The sequence below is a fragment of the Vigna umbellata genome, chromosome 4 (assembly GCF_029865625.1).
Source record: "Vigna umbellata cultivar VRB3 chromosome 4, Vumbellata_1.0, whole genome shotgun sequence".
Classification (NCBI taxonomy): Eukaryota; Viridiplantae; Streptophyta; class Magnoliopsida; order Fabales; family Fabaceae; genus Vigna; species Vigna umbellata.
This window is the reverse complement of record NC_142168.1, coordinates 44,423,199-44,442,240: the sequence shown is the minus strand read 5'-3', so window position 1 is coordinate 44,442,240 and position 19,042 is coordinate 44,423,199. Positions and strand designations below refer to the sequence as shown.

Here is a 19,042-nt window from a genome sequence, read left to right as displayed (position 1 = left end):
CAGATACAAAATTAATAAATATCAAATATTAAAGTCACTATTAATTTCAGAGTCAAAATTTATTTAAATCATAAGACATACATATCACCTATATTATTAATTATACCATAATTACATAAAAAGTTTCCAGTCAGGATAAATGGAGTCTGTCACATTTTATTACAATTTTATATATATATATATATATTTACTATATTTTTCAATTAGTGAAATGAAATAGTAAATAAATGGTATTTTTATATTTACTTAAAAGACATGGTCACGGGACACAGTGGGGTAAATAAAAAAAAATACAGTTTTGATTCCCAAGTATTGAATTTTGTTATTATCTAAAATTATATTTGACGCAACCACAACAATAAGTTAACACATAGCCTCATTCTCTTTTTGACCCTTCATTTTATTTATTTATATTTATACAACCAGTGAAATTACAACCACCAAATCCTAAAACCTGCAGTTTTTGAAATCCACCTGGCTCTATTATGTTCACATCTTGAGGTATCATTTCGTTGAAAAAATTCTTGGAGAGCATAAGGGTACTGAGGTTTTTGAGCCCCCTGAGTATTGTCAGAGGCCCAGTAACATTCCTCAACTTGTTATTAGAAATTGATAGGAAAGACAAAGACTCTAGTTCAAGGATACTGGGAGAAATCTCTCCCTCAAGCTGATTAGATGCAAACCTCACAGCTGAAAGTGATTTGCATGCATAAAGGGTTGGTGGTAAACCACCGATAAAATAATTGTTGCCAAGATCAAGTGTAGTAAGGCTGAGGAATCCTGAGAAATTGAATGCAGGGATATTTCCCTCCAAGAGATTGACCCTTAAATTCAACACCACAAGATTAACACAGTTCATCAGAGACGGGGGCATAGTACCTGTCAAATTGTTGACATGAAGGAGTAGCCGTTCCAACTTGGAGAGTTTACCAATTTCACGGGGGATGAAACCTGTGAAATGATTGGAGTAGAGCTCCAAAACTGTGAGGTTGGTAAGGCCAACTATACCATCTTCAATTGTTCCAGTGAGTCTATTGAGGGGCAATGAGATTTCTGTGAGAGAAACAGCATCAAAAAGATCACTTGGAATAGGCCATGACAGAAAATTGAAGCCTGCTCTAAATCTCTCCAGCTTGGAACATGCTCCAAGTCTAGGCTGAATGGCACCATCAAAATCATTGGAGGAATAATCCAAGAATCTTAGAGAGGAGGAGTTACGGTCATTAATGCAAAACAGGGAAGTGGGAATATGACCTATGAAGCTGTTATTACTAACATTCAAAGACACCAAACTTCCTCCAGCTGCAGCAGCTGCCAAGTTCTCGAGCAAAGAATTTGGAAGTGTCCCGTTGAAAAAATTGCTGGACAAATCCAGCTCCTGGATAGCAGCACCACTGCTATTTTTGCCACTGTTATCAATCCCAAAAGGTGGCAATTCACCAGACAGATGATTGTAGCTCAAATCAAGAACCACCAAGTGACTGAGCAATGAAAAAAACTGGTGCTGGAGACCACCAGATAATCTCTTATGGGAGAGATTAAGGTGAGGGAGACAAGAGAGGTTTGTGAGAGAGGGGGAGATGAAGCCAGTGAGGCCTCTAGAAGGTAGCAAAAGATGTGTGACTCTAAGATCCCCATCACAAGTAATGCCTTCCCAAGCACAGCAGTCAAGAGAATCAGACCAATTGAGATAAGGAAAAGGTGGAGAGGTGGATATGTTCCCAGAGAAAGCCAAGAGGGAGAGTTTATCAATCTGACTACAAGAGGAAACATGAACAACAAACAAGGAGAAGAGGAATAAGGGGACTATGATAGAGACCATGAAGTTGGAAACCATGTAAGAATTGTAAAGGGAATATGCAGAGGAAGATGAAGATGGTGATGGCATGAGAAAAACTGAGAGAATGGAGTGTTTGAAGTGATGGTTGGTCATGAGCAGGGGATCCATGATAGACCTTCTGGTATCCAAACAGCAAGCTCATCTCAATTGGCAAAGGCCGAGATTCTAAGGTCTGATGAAGCAAAGAAGAACAAGCCATGAGCAGGGGATCCATTGAGGTAATGAAAGATTCTTTGAGCAGCATTGTAATAAGTATCAAGAGGTTTGCATAGAAATTGGCTGAGTTGTTGTACACATAATCAATATCTTGCTTGATGATGGTGAGGTGCAAAAGTTTGCCAACTAACTGCCAGTAACCAGCAGCATTACATAAAAGTTGTCCATGATTTGCCATAAGTTTAATAGAAGGATCAGAAGGAGTGTTAGTAGGTTTAGAACCAATCAAACCACTGTCATCGAGAAGTTCAAGAATATATTTTCTCTTATTCATGTGAATTCCAGATTTGGACCTTGTAATTCCAAGACCGAGAAAGTATCTTAAAGATCCTAGGTCTTTGATTTTAAATTTGGTATCTAAGATGTGCTTAAGATGATTAATTTCTGCCATATCATTGCTAATTAAAACAATATCATCACCTAACAACTAAAACAAAAAAAAAAAAAAAAATATAAGCAGTAAAAGAAGTAGAAAGATTGACAAACAAAGCTTGATCTGCAGAAGATTATTCGTAATTAAGAGAAAGAAGAGTAGCAGATAAGGTACTATGCCATTCTCAACAAAGGGGAAGTAAACTAGGAGGAGGGACAAGATGAATTGGCAAAAGCTAGGCTTTTAGATGATGACATTTTCCTGGGTAAAGTTATAGATAAACCTAGTAAATTCATGAAGGGACAGATAAAGAGGACAAGGATGTTTTTTGATGAGGCAGAGAAAGGAGTTGCAGAGCTAAACCCTGCTAACAGGTGGCCAGTGTGGGCATCCACAAAGTCAGTTCAACTAACATGCACACTAACTACAACAAAATCTATCTAAGGGTAATCTAAAAATCCACTAAGTTGTCTAAAACAATTTTTAATGTTCATCTAACACAACTAAGAAGTACTTCTTTTGGTGAAATTCAAATCAATTTTAGAATGAAAAGCCAAACAATTTAAACTACTACTAAACTAAGTGAGTGAAATCTATCAATTTAAGACACTACACTAATAATGGTCTAAAAACAACTAATTAGCACAGGAAGTGTTGATCATCAATATCATCAAGACTAACGTCACAAAGTTGTGGTGATGCCAAGTTTTTCTAAATTTTATCTAAAATAGAGTGGCACTTCTAAATTACTTCTAAACATTTAACAGTGGTAGACCTTGGTGGAACATCCTTCAACACCACAGAACCAGATTTGGAGCTAAGACTATCTCTTCCAGCTGCTGCCATTGAAAACAGTGGCAAGTTCTAGTAATTGTAATGCTTTTGTTTACAATTATGATTTGAAAAAACACATGAACAATACATGCATCGTTTCAAGAGTTGAAACCCTTCACAATGGCGTTTGAGAGGTTTGTTATGGCTGGTTATACACCTAATTACGCTTAGTTATATATATGTTTAGGGTTAGTTAGTACAATCTAATGAATGTGTATACCATTCCCTGCTCAACCCTTCTATAATCCCTTATACCCCTATACCACCATTATTCTTCCCAAATAATTTACCCTTAAACTCACTATGACCCCTGGAATCATCTCCACCCTAAAACCAACTATATTTCCTAGTTACAATATTCCTTGCATGTTCCCTGCACATGCCGAACCCTTTCTTATTATCTTTCTTTCCCAACATAACCACGATGAGAAACTAAGCCCTTCACACATTATTTCATTCATGCTACCCAACCCGAGGCACTCTCACTATTAAGTCCTTCACCTGCAACCTACCAACCTCTCCCTCTCTTCCACTCATACTCCTTTTCCACAACACCTACACCCACCACCTCCTTTCTCCATAATTATTCTACCAATCGACTCTCATTCCCTTCAATGTTCACACCTCACTCAACCCAAAAACCCTTCATCCTATACACTATTCTCATTCGCTCATTCTCGTTGTTCTTGCCTAGCTTACACCATTATCTCTCACTCATATCAACTCACGTAGCTCTTCGTTTAACCCAAGGCCCTTCCACAATCACTCTACCCTTCTTTCCTTTTTCTTCCAACTATGTGATATATATATAACCTAACCAGTACTTGATACAAAGAACTTATGCATGAAACCAACTTCTTCCTTTACTACCAACTTATTGCAATACTAAAATTTGATACAGAACATTCTAGCACTGCATTAAATATTTACAGGCCCAGCCACTTGACAAGGAAAGAGACTTAGTCATTGTGACACTAAAGAAGAAAGAATCGTACCAGTCTATACAATTCAAATACAAAACAACATATTGTTTACCAAACGAAGCAAAATAACACAATACAAATCATTTTTCTGCATCTAACAAACTTTAAAGGCAAACGAACTCACTCACATTCGCAACTCCAGATGCTATATGTCTCACTCCATAAAACCAGTACGAATCTACTTAACCCGCCACACAGTAGCCTCAATCGATGCTTCCAAACACTCCAACCACGGCTTGCGACCCGAACCATAGATGTGACAAATAAAACACACAAAAATGAGATTAGGGTTCACGATTTTCACCATTAAACAATTACTAAGCATTACAATTTACTTACCAGATGAAGCTACTCTTTCAGTGCCCAACTACGGCACTGCACCGAACAATGAGGCCCAACGACAGTGTTTGATGAAGGTCACAGTTCGAAACAAAGAGACGACGAAGAACCAAAGCCACACCGAAGAGGGATGGAGACAACAACAACCAGACCGAAAGGGCTCGAAAGAAGGGATGCGACAGGGTTCGAGAGAGATAAGAATGCACCAGGGTTCAAGAGAAAACAAAGCACCAGGTTCGAAAGAGAGGAAAGCTCGAGCTGAGAGTGAACATAGGGTTCCAGCTTCCGCGTAATTAGAAATACATTTTTCTAAAATTATTTCCCAAATCCGTATATAATATCTGCAGATAAAATTTGGTTCCAACTACATACGGATAATACAGGTTATATACAGATCCTATCCTTGGGTAATTTTCCCCCCACCCCGCGCCAACATTATATACGGATATTATATACGGATAATCCGTATATAAAATTCCGTATATAATATCCGTATATAACGCCTTTCTTTAACATCCGTACATAATTTCCGTATATAATGCCCGCTTTACATACAACTCTAGATCCGTATATAATGTTCCGTATCTAATTCCATTATTTCTTGTAGTGAATTGAGAATGTACTTTGATTGATTAGTAATAATTTCAACTATAATCAATTGAGAATTTACTTTGATTGATTAGCTTTTAATTTGGTTAAGAGATTTAAGAATAGACATGATTAAACACAATAGAATTTGATTGAGAATGTACTTTGGTTGAATTTTATGTGAATAATCTAGAAAGGTTTTGCATTTAATTGAGAATTTACTTTGGTTAAATGCATGATCGTCCTTAAATTAATTAATAATGTACTTTAATTAATTTGAAACTTAAACACAATAATCAATTGAACAATTATCCGGGAATAACCGATGATGAATCTATCTGGGAAAAGCAGTGGAATTAGCCTATTTCGTCGTAACTGTTTTTAAGTTTCTTATTTATTCTTTAAACACTCTTCAACCATTACTTTTATTCATAAGCATTGCATAGCATTCGTAAGAGTCACAGATATTCAAAAGCAATTCCGTGTTCGTTGGGAGACGACTCAGGGTTACTTCAACCCTGTCTACTTTCTTGAATACTACTAGGCAATACTGAAGTTGCCTTGAAAAGTAGTATTAATTTGATAGCCTCAACGACAACTTATCACCCATCCTTACATCATTCTAGTCTCTGACGATGACCGATCCAGTCTTGCCTCGTGACTTAGGCGACACATCCCTGATGAGGTCTCGGTGCTAGTTCGTTGTAGGTCGTCGTTCAATTCTAGATTGTTGGTATGTAATCAAACTAACTATTTTTGTCTTACATGATAACCTCAATGATGGTTTATTTATGCTTTTTTTAGTGTAATTTCAAGGTTCTATGAGGCGTGTCGTCAGGATCCTACAGAGCATGATATCGTGTCGAGAAGTGACAAAGGGTACAATAGCTTAGCAACGTACTACTGAGGCCCTACAGGTAGCTTGCAGGAGTATTGAGGAGCATGAGCCTAGTAGTAGTTGTAGAGGTAGTCGTAATGTGTGTGGACGATCATCATTTTCTTGATAGGACCTTGTTGTTATATATTTTTCCTTATTAATACTATTTATGTTGGACTTTTTATACTTTGACGATTTATATTTTATTTAAACAGACTTGTTTACATCTGCAAGATATATGCATGTTAGTTTAACACATAACAATGAAAAGACTTAATTGAATAAAATTATATAAGGAGACATAATTGAAATAATTAACTTAATACGAAAACCAAACGAATATATAACGGATATTTATAAACTCCTTACAATGAAAGAATGGATATAAACTACATACAATGAAAGAATGGATATGAGCTACTTACAATGAAAGAAGGACCATAAACTAGTTACAATTGAAAATTTAAATTAATACATCACAAACTTTATTTCTAGAGTCTTCCAGATGTATATAAGTCGTACTAACGATCTTGTAAGTGAACTTGCAAAGTTAATATTAGTAAATGCATCATAATGGGTAACGGGACAAAAGAAATGAGACTTTACCTGTACGAAATGACATTCATTAATGAATCCAATGCATATCAACCGATGTTGTGTCATCAGTAGGTGGTGAACTATGTAGTGAGAATATGGTAAAATTCTGACCATAGGACAAACTGACTAAGATGACATTGTATTGATTTCCAATAGCATACCAATGTCCAATATGGTCATCCCCTTCATATGATTAACCTGTAAGGCATGAAATTAAGTATTTATGAAAATAAATAGAGAACATATAATAAGTAATCTTTTTGAGATAAAAAACAAATACTTGTGACCGATCGTGGACAATCAAGGACTGTCGTAGTTCTTTCAATCGATTGTAGCTTCCCACTAATGTTGTGTATTCATCACGCCATAGAGTAAGTTCTTCAAGGAGGTCATGTCGGATAATGGGCCATGCCTCTTCACCTAGGCCCAACTAAGCAACAATCCATCGATAACCACAATGACCATTGACTACAACATCGACAATGTATGGATGGAAGATCAGATGGAATTGATCTAACATTGGTACTCACATTCGTGGAAATTGTTTAGCCTTGGATTTGATTTGTGATTTCTGTGACGAAGGCTCTATCATCAAATTGAAAGTGTCAACGTTCTCAAAATATGATAAGTCACGATTCGTAGACCTCTCATGACGTGCAAGTTTAGTCTTTTGTACATGTTTTGTTTTCACTTTATGCGAATGAGGTACCATAGATGTCATTCCTAGGCAAGCAATTTCGACTAGCTTATGGTTGATGTTGACCTTTTCTCCAGTTTCAACCTTCTTGAATCGTTCCTGAACCATATTAAGTTCACGGTCAATGATAAACTCTAGAAGCGATTCAATTAACACAATACTTGAAAACCTCAATCGGGTCCACTGATGACGTTGTTGTTGACGTGATCAAATTAATACTACTAAATAGCAACTTCAGTATTGCTAAGATAGTAGCCAACAAAATAAAAAAGGTAAATTCAACCCTAAGTCGTCTCCCAACTAATACGAAATTGATTATTAATAAATTAGTTCTCATAATAACTATACAAAAGGGTTAGTAAAATAATAAATAAGATAAAGATAAAGAAAAGACTAAAGAGCAAAGTATCAAAAGATAAAAAAACAATGATAAATAAATATGTTGATTTCACTATTTTTTCAAAATAGGATTCATCATTGGTTATCTAAAGATTATTGTTCAATTAATTATTGTAGAAAAAGTTAGGCCAATTATCTCACCCAAGAGGAGGGTGAATTGGTTTTCCCTTATAAAAACTTGTCCTTTCAAAAGCTTTTTAAAATCTTTAAAGTTTTCTTGGAGTGCAATCAAACAAGAATATGAACAATATCAAAAGAAAAGGGATAAAAAGATTAACACAGATGTTTATACTGGTTCGACCAATGCCTACATCCAGTCTTCCTTCAATCAACCTTAGATGAAAGGATCCATTATATTAATAGACTTTTACAAGGAAGACATATAGAGAAAAACCCTCTCAAATGTACTCTCCTTTCTCAACTCAATATCAACTATAGCACGAGACTTGAATACCTCATAGTCTTACCCCAAAAAGCTATCCCTACTCTCTGTCACCTTGGAGTAATCACATCTCTAAGAACTAAAACTCACAAAGTGCTCTTCCTTGCTCACAACAATAGGGAAACATAACACCCAAGTGTGCATATTTGATCACTCTTTGAACACAACAGTTTTTCTCTTCAAGAAATCACAAGTTGTCGATTACCACGATCAATCTTGTTTCTTGGAGCTTTTCCTCTCTTTCTGTAAGATCAAAGCTTTCTGTAAAGGATATGAAATTGTTAGAATCATAAAAATTTCTTAGAGAATTCAAATCTGCGTCAATTTATAGTATAACACATATCAGACACATTTTAATCGATTGAGCTACTAACGTAATCGAATATAACAATAAGTTATAACAAAATTCGCAGCAGCCAAACAAATAATTGAATGTACAATTAATGCAATCGACTATCATTTAATGTTTGGTCAACATATTTAAAAATATGATCGTTATGTTAGTTGTTACCAACATTTAACAGATTTTGAAAACATCAACTAACTTATTCGAATACATAGTGCATGCATTCGATTAAGTGAAATCTTTTTGCATAGTTTTGAAAAGTTTTCTCTTTGAAAAAACTCACAACACACTTCAAAAGAGTTTGTGAAAACACACGAGTTATAATCGATTCATCCCATAACGTAATCAACTTAAAACTGTTGTTTTGTCACACATTTAAAGTTCAACCATAGTGCTTGTGATTTTCTTTTCCCGAAAACATCTCCTGCATACACATATAATATCACATATTTCACAAAATGATATGCAATGAACCACACAAACGTAGCTCAAACATGTTCTCAGATATGCTTTAACAGATTTAACACATTAAAGAAAAGCATATGACATGTAAACATAGAACACGTAACACAAAATATACATGTGTTATTAATTATGTGTTGTCATCATCAAAAACTCAGATATTACCGAGATTGTGGGTGACGCTAAACCTGTGCTCCCCCTTATCAACAATCTCAACACATGACAACAACAAAAATGTTTTAATTGTTTCTTGCAAACATTGTGCAAAGTTGTGTTTATATATTTGCTTGTGCTTGAACTATATATTATGCATATTCATTGTGATTATATTTATGATTATATATATATATATATATATATATGTGTGTGTGTGTGTGTGTGTGTGTGTGTGTGTGTGTGTGTGTGTGTGTGTGCTATGCATATTCATTGTTTAAGAATGAATCTTTGAATATGTTGTTTTTGATGATGTACATGATGATGAACATTGTATAATTGACATTTTAGTTAATGGACATTGAGGATCTGTTTTATAGTTATCTTGCACAAAATGACATTAAAACACTAGTACAAAAATGACGTACAATGTCGAATATTTTGGGCTTTTAACGGCGAATTCACGAACGCGTCATATCAAGAGACGTTAAATTTACGTTGAGTTTAAAAAAATCGACGCTAAATTAACGTCGAATTTTGTTATTATATGACTTCACTTAAAGTCGAATTTTGTCAATATTCGACGTTAATCAATTTTTTTTGTTTTTTTTAATTAATTTTGATCCTTTTTTACAACTCTACAAGACCTAAAAAGCAAAAAAACAACAAATTTCAGTTTTTGGTATTTTATAAAGCATAAACTATGAACGTGTAGTGTACTATCAACAACAAACAATAATAACCAACAACAAACAAGTTCAATCAAACAACAACAATAAACAAATTCAACTAAACAACAACAACAAACAAGTTCAACAAAAAAAAAACAACAAACAAGTTCAACAAATAAGTTCTTCAACACGAAAAACGAAAATTAAAACTAACCTTCAAAAGGTGGGTTCGTCGGAATAAAGTTTCGTCACAGTGAGAGAGAAAGCAGAATGCGCCTATGAAGGATAAAAGCACGAAAATAATCGGTTAAAATAAACAAAAATCATACATAAAGTAATTAATTAACATGCAGTTGTATCAAATGAAAGAAAGGTTAGATTTGGTGCTCGTCAAACTTCATTCGAGAAAAGTTTGAGAAGAGAAGAGGGTATCGCGCGCTAAGATAAAGTGAATGAGTTTTCAATCTCCCGCTCAAATTTTTATTGAATTCACTAACCTTTTGATGTCGAATTTAAAAGTCATTCGGCGTTTTATATTCTTTTACGTCGAATTACAATTTTAAACGACGTTAAATAATTGCATTTATTTACAAAAATGCCACCGCTCATTTTTAAGTTAGTTATCCAATGGTTCGATGTTGAACGCGTGACGTTATACACTATTTTTGTTCTAGTGAAAATGTTTGATATTATTGATGTGTGTGCTTGATACATGTATTAATGATTGAAAAAAGGTTTACATGGATAAACAGATTGAAAATGTATTTTTGGTGTAATTTAATTTGTTAAGCAATCCATGTAATCTGTTAAATTGTTTCAGATTTCTTGGATGCTTTATTGGAGGCAAACTGTTCTAACATAATCTGATATACAATGTGTATAACTGATTAAGTAAGAAAGTTTGCCAATACATGTTTTCAAAAGAGTGAAAATTTGATTACATGCTTTCAAAAGAATGAAAATCTGATTTAAAAGAAGGTTAAAATTGAAAATTTGCTTAAGTGTTGGACATAACCGATTACATAAGTTATATAATCGATTAAGTCATTTTCATATGATGAATTAAATTTCATTCAAGTCAATACAGTTATAATGGTCATATTCCCTTTATTTTTGGCTGTTAAGAATTTCTTAATCGATTACATGTGCCAAATAATCTGTTAAAAGTCGTATTTTGAAATGCTGTCAAAAACTGCTAAACTAGCAGGAAAAACGTAGTCGATTACATTAATAGTGTAATCGATTAAAATGCGTCAGGATTGCTAGGCTTAGCCAAATTTCTTCACTTTTTCATGCTATACTTGGATTAACTACTTGTGGTCTTGATTATTTGCTACCGTTAGATTTATCTTGAAGGTTTTATGAAACTATAACCCCTTTATTTCCAAAGCTCAATGAGCTCAACATAGTTGTAGTTGCACTAGCACACCTCAAAATATCCAAAAAATATTTTTCAACTAAAAAGTTATTTTTAACATGTTTTTGTATCACATGCTAAATAAACCCAATTATAGCAAATCCTAATTAAAATATCCTATTAAAGTACAAAAACCAATTAAGAATCCAATATTAAAGGCTAATTGAGGGCATAAATATGCATTCATCATCCACATAGCATGAATTTCACCCAGAGGAATTATGCCAAACTCATATCATGGTAATTCAAAAGCACATGGTAGCCCGTAAGTTGATCTCAGAATGCATCCACAATGACCAATGTTTCAAACCTATTTGATTCACTTGCTCAACTTCACCAATACTAGACCCCAATAATCTCTTGAGGCTCCAGTGCACAAACTCAACCTTGTTACAGTAGATATTAATACTCTGAGAAGAAATATAACATAAATAAGTACAATAATTAAGAGTAACAATTACGTGTTTGTTGAAGTTTTGCCTAGATGCATAACTTTATTGGTATTTACCTTGATAAAGTATGCCTTGCATGGAATGATCCAAGTATGGTTCATATATTCAAAAAATAGAGGCCATGCAACATAGACATACTGAAGATGATCAACATAAGCACCAAACATCGACTACTCCTCATACTCCATCAAATTTTGCCACACTTCCACCAAGAAATCTCATGCCTCAATTGAATCCACTCACATATTGCATTTCGCTTTGACATTTTTCATAATGTAAAACGCACAAAGCATGTGATAAGTGTTAGGAAATACATTGCCAACAGAATTCATCAAAGCAAGGTCTCTATCAGTGACAACAACGGGTGGACCTCCCTATGATGTCATAAATAATCATTTGAAACTTTCCATCGCCCAAGTGAAATTTTTTTTAACGTTCACTTGAAAGCAATGTAAAGGTGGTTGTGAAGGTTGATGAATCAATTATTTCTACTATTCACTTAACTTTCTGCACCGAAATGAATAAGTGAATTGTGCTTGATTGTCCATTATTCTCTTAATTTTGCTATTTGCACTTAAGTTGTCCAATAATTTATATTTTAATTAATTTGACCAATAATTTATTTTGGGTCAAATTGGAATTTTGGCAAATTTAGAGGGCATTTTCGTCCAACTTGGTCTTTAAGATGAATAATTCGGATATGGAACGATCTTCCTCCTTCTTCTTCTTCCATTCACGCTGTTGGACATCCCAAAAAATGTAAAGGTAGAGATCTTTCTTCTTCTTCCCCTTTGTAAGAGTTTTTGCTAGGATTCCTTTCTAACTTCAAATTTGGTTCCAATTTCCTTTCCTTTCTCTTGTAATTTAAGATCTCTGGAATAAATCGGTTTCTTTTTGGTTGTTGCTGTAATTTATTTTCTGCTGTATTTTCGTTTTTCTGTTTTTTGTACTGCTTTATTTTCGTTTTTTTGTATTTTGTACTGCTGTATTTTCGTTTTTCTGCTTGAATTTCGTTTATACGGTTGATTTTATTTTCTGTCGCTATAGTTTCGTTTTTGTATTCTGTTTCTATAATTCCTATTTTCTGTTTTCTGTTTCTACAATTTCTATATTTTGTTTTCTGTTTCTGTAATTCTGTTTTGCTATTTTTTGTATTTATTGTTTTTTTGTATTTACTATTTTTTGTATTTTCTATTTTTTGTATTTTTCATTTTTTGTATTTTCGTTTTTTGTACTGTTGTAATTTTGTAATTCTGTATTTTCTGTGTTGCTATAATTATGTAGTGCTGTAAGTTTTTTTTCTATTTTTTTGTTTTTTGTATTTACTTTTTTTTTTTGTATTTTCGTATTTATTGTAGCATTTTCATTTTTACTGTAACAGTTTCATTTTTATTTAATGTATCATGTTTTGCTGCATCTTATTTAATTGTAATGAAAGTTTAAAGTTGTTTGGGTTGGAAACTAGGAAGATTACAATGATTCCTTGATATTTCTACAGTGTTAATTGGTATTTTACTGTTCTTGCCTTGCACAATGTTTGATCTGATTTGAGCTTGCAATTAGGTACACACTTAGTTGCCTAATTGTATTTAATCTTCGCTTAGTTGATTATGATCACAAATGCTTAACTTGTGGTAGCATCAAATTAATTGAATGTGTGCACTGCGTTTGCTTAATTCACATTTAGGAAACTAAATTGACTTTCGCTTAGTTGATTAATTGCTACTGGATTAGGGGTGAGAGAAGTCGTTAATTATGGTTAATCTGTGATTGGAAACATTGTAATCAAACTAGTGACCAATCGTTTTTAATTACTATTTTATCTTTATCTTGTTGTTAATTTTAATTTGCAAAACTATCAAAACCCCCATTTTATGTTTGAGCCTTTGACAGAGTAAGTTAGTCCTTGAGAGACGACCTAACAATCACTTCCTAGTATTATACTGCACTTAATTGCATATTAATTTGATTCGGGTACGACATCGATCAAAATTTTGGTGCTGTTGCCGGGGACCAACGGTATTTGTCAAAGTTTCTATTTTTTGTGTTGTATATTTTGTGTTGTGTATTTTGTGTTATGCACGTCTGCAGTTTGCTTGTTTGTCTGCTTGTTAGAAGTCTGCTGCAAAAGTACAATTCATTTGTGCACTATGAATAGTAACGTGAATAGTAACATGAATAGTAACATGAATAGTAACAGTAGGTAGTATCTCTTTAGTCTTACATTGCAGTATGTCTTCCTATTTCAGTTCTATGTATATTGTTTATTCTGCCTATTCTTATGCATCTGATTACGATTCTGATTTCTATTGTACTGATTTCTATGCTGAGAACAATATGGCCCATCCTCCAACTCGTGAGAGTGCTCTTTGGGAGCCGATTCCATCCAATGAGGATGATGTTCATTGTGTTCTCAATACTGGATTGATACATTTGCTGCCTAAGTTTCATGGTTTTGTAGGTGAATGCCCACACAAGCATTTGAAGGAGTTCCACATCATTTGCTCTACAATGAACCTCCACATGTCCCAGATGATCACATGTTTTTAAGGGAATTTCCGCACTCATTACAAGGAGCAACAAGGGACTGGCTTTATTGTCTTCCTCGAGGATCCATCACTGCTTGGGAAGATCTTAAGTGTCTGTTCTTGAATGAATTTTTCTTTGCTCAGCACCATTTTGATCAATATGGTTACAATAACAATCCTTGATGGAATGATCTTAACCTAGAATGGTATGGTACTCCAACACAACATCAATATCAACAACCACCATTTAAGAATACTTGTATACATCCACCAGTTCAGCAACACCATAGTCAGCAACACAATGCTCCTACACGAATGGCTCCTCCTTAACCTTCCACCTCTAAGCCTTCAATGGAGGAGTTAGTGAGGTAGATGACAATGCAGAACATTCAGTTCTAGCAAGAGACCAAAGCATCAATTCAAAGCTTGACTAATCAGATGGGGTAGATGGCTACTCAGTTCACTCAAGAATAATCTCAAGATTTAAAATTATTACCAATTTAGACTATTCAGATTCAGGAAGATGTCAGTACCATCAACATAGGAGATGGGAAGCAAAGTCATGTGCTCACTTTGCCACCTACTTTCCAACCTTCATATATCCCTACTCTTGCACTTGAGGAGGATGATAAATATTTTGATCTTCATTATGAGTTTGAGGACCAGGCAGGTCTGAGCAGTAATTTTGAGGCAAGTAGACCATCTTCATCTTCACCACTAGTTATGATTTGTTGTAGTCTCCTATTCAAAGCAAGAACATGAAAGAACTGGACAAGAAGACTCTGGTAACTTCCAACAAAGTGGAAGTGAACATACCTCTTCTTCATTCCGCTCTTGATAAGTATGCTTCTAATTTTCACTCATTGCATGATAAAGAAAAATATTTTCCTATCTAATCTGAATACTTTTATTCCATGCACTCAACATGAATATGAGTTTGTTGTTGATAATGATTATAAATCTGAACTTGATTCATGCTATGAGAGTATTTCTAATATTCAGTAAAATACATTCGAATTGGATGTTGTACATCTGCATATAAATTCTTTGGAATTAGATTGCATTAACCCTATTGCAGGAGGTACACACAAATCTGACCAACAAGCACCCATATTTGAAATCAAAGGTGCATCCATACACAAAAGCTTCAAGGTCAATATGCACCGGCTGAACCCGCTCATCAACATAACTTCCTTCCTAGATCCAATTGTAGAGAACATTTCTCTGCTAGATCAAATTTGGCGTCTTCCACCTTTACCTTAGGGAGATTTTCCTTTCCCCTTCTCCTCTTCTCCACTTTTTCGCACTGTTCATATCTTCTGATTGTTCTGATTACTCGTATATTCTATGAAACACATTGGGACAATGTGTAGTTTAAGTGTGGGGGGATACTTTTGTGTGTTATGAGCTTTTCTAGTTTGTTTTTGTTATTTTAAGCTTGTGCTTTGTGTTTAATTTTGCGTGTTTCTCTTGATTTCTGGGATTTGTTTAGGTTGTATACTCTTCCTTCACTTGATTTATACTGATTGGTTTGAAAACCTTGTTTTTGTCTACTTGGAAAGATGATTACGATGTTTGAGAGGTTGATTTGATTGTGACAGAAATACCTTGTGTGAGGATTTGAGCCACTTCATGTTCTTTTTTGTGTGTGATATATTTCTTGATTTCTTGCACAAGTGTCTTGGCTTAACTCTTTTTGATGATTCTTGAGTAATATGCATGTTTGGAAATGATAAAGGCAATTTTATTCTTCAACCTCTAGCATATGTTTTAAGAGTTGATTATTGTTCAACCAAGTCTGTTTGTTGCTTGTTTTCTTGAGTAAATTGAGTTGAAATTATTTACCCTAGACACTTGAGAGATATAATGATATAGTGCATCTTGTGAGGTTCTGTTGCTTTTGATTCAACTCTTGAAGTGATTGATTATTTTGCCATGTATTGAATTGTTTGGATTATTTTCATCAGTATTTGGTTTCTCTGACTCTTTGTGTTTTGGATGTTGTGTACTCCTTTTTTCTTTCCAGAATTCATTAAGGATCATGAAAATTTGTTTTTTACTTATGTGTCTTGTTGTTTATGTTTCATGATGTCGCTCTCTTGATGCCTTTTGAATTGTTCTTATTCTGCGTCTTGATTTTGCCCACGAGTGCAAAAGACTAAGTGTGGTGTATTTTGATGAATCAATTATTTATACTATTCACTTAACTTTCTGCACGAAAATTAATTAGTGAATTGTGTTTAATAGTCCATTATTCTTTTAATTTTGCTAGTTGGGCTTAATTTGACCAATAATTCATATTTTAATTAATTTCAATTGTTTGAGCTTAATTATTCCTATTATTATTTTCAAGACAATTTTGGAATTACATTTTGGGACCTAAAGAGAGTTGGCACATAATTTATATTGTAATTTTTATTATTGTATTTCATTGTAATTTTTATTTGTATTTCATTTGTATTTCATTCTAATGTAATTTGGGTTAGAAATATTATTTGGATTTATTTTGGGTCAAATTGGAATTTTGGCAAATTTAGAAAGGCATTTTCGTCCAACTTGGTCTTTAAGACCAATAATTCAGATTTGGAAGGATCTTCCTCCTTCTTCTTCCATTCACGCTACTGGACATCCAAAAAAATGTAGAGGTGGAGATCTTTCTTCTTCTTCCCCCTTTTATTTTGTAAGAGTTTTGCTTGCATTCCTTTCCAACTTCAAATCTAGTTCCAATTTCTTTTCCTTTCTCTTGTAATTTAAGATCTTTGATGATGAATAAATCTGTTTTTTTTGCTGCTGCTATAATTTAATTTTTGTAGTATTTTCGTTTTTTTGTTTTCTGTAGTATTTTCGTTGATTTTATTTTTTGTTGCTGCAATTTTGTTTATGTATTCTATCGGAACAATCGGTACCGTTATAGAGTCGCGTAACGGAATAAATTAAGATAGTAGAAAGCGTGTTTGGTCAAGCTCGTTTTAAGATGGTCAGTTTTAGAAAATCAATTTTCTTAGAGAAAATTTATCAAACAATTGATATGCACAAAATCTAAAGAGTAGAGAGAGTAAGAAAAATTCAACACATAATTTTTATCCTGGTTCGATTCAAAAGAATCTACGTCCAGTTGTTAATCACTATAAAAAGTGATTAACGTTTTCACTAAAATACAGTTTCACAGATTTACAATATAATGAATGAAACAGTCAGATAAAACCTTCCTTCGACGAACGAACCAGAAGGATGTTTCCTTCGACCAACGAAACGGAAGTGATCAATCTACACTTTTCTTCGACCAACGAACCGGAACAGTGCAGAAATAGTCTTCCTTCGACCACCGAACTAGAAGAACAGTAGCGTTGCCAACTCGAAGAGAATCGCTCCGATCTTTGACCCACAAAGCGCGAGCTTCTCCTATTCACGAGACCAGGGAATGCAATGAACTAGCTTTCTGGAACTTCCTCAGATCAAACTGTATTCTCAAAAAGCTAGAGTCAACCTTCTAAGAGTTTTGGAACAACCTTATATAGGCAACTGGTCTGAGTTCGAAGAGATGGATTACAACTGCCACTGATAAACGATTATTGTTAGTGATAATCAATTATTTGAGTCCGTTACAAGGTTTTTCAAGAAGTGATAATCGATTATCCTGAGGAACAATCGATTATTCCAGAGACTTTGGCAGTTCTCAAGAGGACCAGTTGATAATCGATTATTTGAAGGAATAATCAATTATTCCAGAGCAAAATGCTATTTTCCAAGAGTGCTCAGGATAATTGATTATAGCTTCTCATAATCAATTAAATGCGTAACTTAACTAAGGAAACGAGATTTTCTATGTTTTTACATATTCAAAGACTTTCCTAATACATTTATATTCTACAAAGTGCTTTTACAACAATTATAACAGCTTCTTCAAGTCTATCTCTTTGCAGCATCATCAAAATCATTTATCTTCATTTTACCAATTCTTCCTCATTGGTAACATATTCTATTTCCACAATTTCTATTTTCTGTTTTATGTGTTCTGTATTATGTTTCTATAATTTCTGTATTTTTTTTTCTTCTATAATTCTAGCTCTACAATTTTCTTTTTGTAATTCTATTTTACTATTTTTTGTATTTACTATTTTACCATTTTCTTTTTTCTGTACTGCTATAATTTTGTAATTCTATATTTTTTGTATTGTTGTAATTATGTACTGCTGTAATTTTGTTTTCTATTTATTTATTTTCTGTATTTACTGATATCTATATTTATTGTTTTCTGTATTTTCATTTTAACTGTAACAGTTTCATTTTTATTTAATGTACCATGTTTTGCTGCATCTAATTTAATTGTAATGAAAGTTTAAAGTTGTTTGGGTTGGAAACATGGAAGATTACAATGGTTCCTTGAGATTTCTACACTATTAATTGGTATTCTATTGTTCTTGCCTTGCATAATGTTTGATCTGATTTGAGCTTGCAATTAGGATCACGCTTAGTTGCCTAATTGTATTTAAACTTCGCTTAGTTGATTATGGTGACAAATGCTTAATTTGTGGTAGCACCGAATTGATTAATTGTGTGCAATGGGTTTGCTTAATTCACATTTATGAAAACTAAATAGAATTTCGCTTAGTGGATTAATTATTGTTGGATTAATGCTGTTGGATTAGGGGTGAGAGAAGTCGTTAATTATTTTCAATCTGTGATTGGAAACATTGTAATCAAACTAGTGACCAACCCTTTTTAATTACTATTTTATCTTCATTTTGTTGTTAATTTTAATTTGCAGAACTATCAAAACCCCCATTTTGTGTTTGTACCTTTGACAGCGTAAATTGGTCCTTGAGAG

General features: G+C 33.7%; 1 long non-coding RNA gene and 1 pseudogene across 1 annotated transcript; one reads left to right on the top strand and one right to left on the bottom strand.

Annotated features, from left to right (window-relative positions):
- Positions 1–400: 400 nt before the first annotated feature.
- LOC148200346 (receptor-like protein 2 pseudogene) lies at positions 401–1,946 on the bottom strand (annotated as a pseudogene).
- Positions 1,947–12,375: 10,429 nt separating this feature from the next.
- On the top strand, positions 12,376–17,013 carry LOC148200345 (uncharacterized). The gene is made up of 2 exons (XR_015785652.1): positions 12,376–12,451; positions 14,148–17,013. It is a non-coding gene; the product is annotated as an uncharacterized LOC148200345 (long non-coding RNA).
- The last annotated feature ends 2,029 nt before the right edge of the window (positions 17,014–19,042 follow it).